Source organism: Gekko japonicus, unplaced genomic scaffold, assembly GCF_001447785.1.
Source record: "Gekko japonicus isolate JY-2015 unplaced genomic scaffold, Gekko_japonicus_V1.1 scaffold330, whole genome shotgun sequence".
Lineage (NCBI taxonomy): Eukaryota > Metazoa > Chordata > Lepidosauria > Squamata > Gekkonidae > Gekko > Gekko japonicus.
In genome coordinates this window covers 163,338-164,671 of record NW_015173132.1, presented here as the reverse complement: position 1 = coordinate 164,671, position 1,334 = coordinate 163,338, and positions in this window count along the sequence as shown.

Sequence of the window (1,334 nt, the reverse complement as noted above, 5' to 3'; positions counted from 1 at the left end):
GCCAACCTCGCTTCGAGGCGGCCGGAATTTATTTCACACACGGGGGGCGACGCTGCGGCTAGGCGGGATAGCACCATCGCGGGAAGAGGCGTGTGTCCTCTTTAGCAATGCTCTGGATCGTATACATTATTCTCAACGCAGGCACCACCGAGGAACAAAAGCCCCTGCTGCGCCCCCCCCACCACCACCACAGTTTACAATCTGCTCTTCCCCTTCTGGAGTTTAGGCTGCAGGGGCAAATCGGAGAAACGCGGTGTCTTCCTTCCTTGTACAATTCCCCTCTTCCCCTTTGAACTAGAAAACAAAATTCCTAAATCTGATGCACGAATTAAAAAAAAAATGGGGATGGTGCCTTCGTGGGGAGGAGCCCTGCCCCCCCCCCTCTACAGATCCAAGCCAGGAAAAGTTACACAGGAGGACCCGAGTGGAGGCTGAGATTCGCTTTCCTTGAAAATGGACTTGGCAAAGGCAGCCAGGCAGAGGAGAGCAGCTTCATGTGTATGTTTAACTTTTCGGTAGAAATTAATCGGGAGCCTTGCAGCCTCTGTGAAGACCCAATTTTATTCCGGCATTACCTTGTATGGATTAGGGCCCGCTGCCTTTCACATGCAGCCAGCAGGTTCTGGACCCTGGAAACAGGCAGCAGAATAAAGTTGTGTTCATCTTTCAGGTGCTACAAGACTCCTGTCCATTTTTGATGCCATCCACTTAAAATGGCAACGCTTGATAACACTTAAGTCTGGCTTGATTGGGGGGGGGGGGACCTGTTCTGAAACACTTAGAAGTTACTCTCAGTTCAAATCATCTTACTTTAACCATGCAATTAACCATGCATTTTCTATAGTATTGTATGCTCTTTGAGGCTGGGACCTGTTTTCTCTGCTAATGTTACTAGGTATCCTGCAAGTATAAATTGATAGTGCTATCATCAAAGGAGAGGAAAAGGTGATCAGCAATAGAAAGGGACAGATTTTTTAGCATAAAGGAAATGTATGTAAAAGCAGTTGCACGGGATGGGCAATTATATCCAGTTTAATGGGTAAGGTAGGGTTTTCTTGAGGAATTTGACGCAAGAGAGAAGGGTGGCCAAAGTTTTTCAGAGAGGGTGTTCCAGGAATAAAACATCTGAGAAAGTGGCCACAGGAATGTGTTTGGGGATGCTGTAGGGTTGAGGTGCCGGCCTCTTTTCTACTGGTGGTGGTTTCCTTGGCATGTGTATAGTGTAGAACCCTGGTTTCTTTTTTTAAATCATGTTGATCCTTGTAAGATATTTAAATACCGTATGTGGCTTGCAGGAATGTCTTCTTTTCTACAGGCCAGTTCAGATACTGACA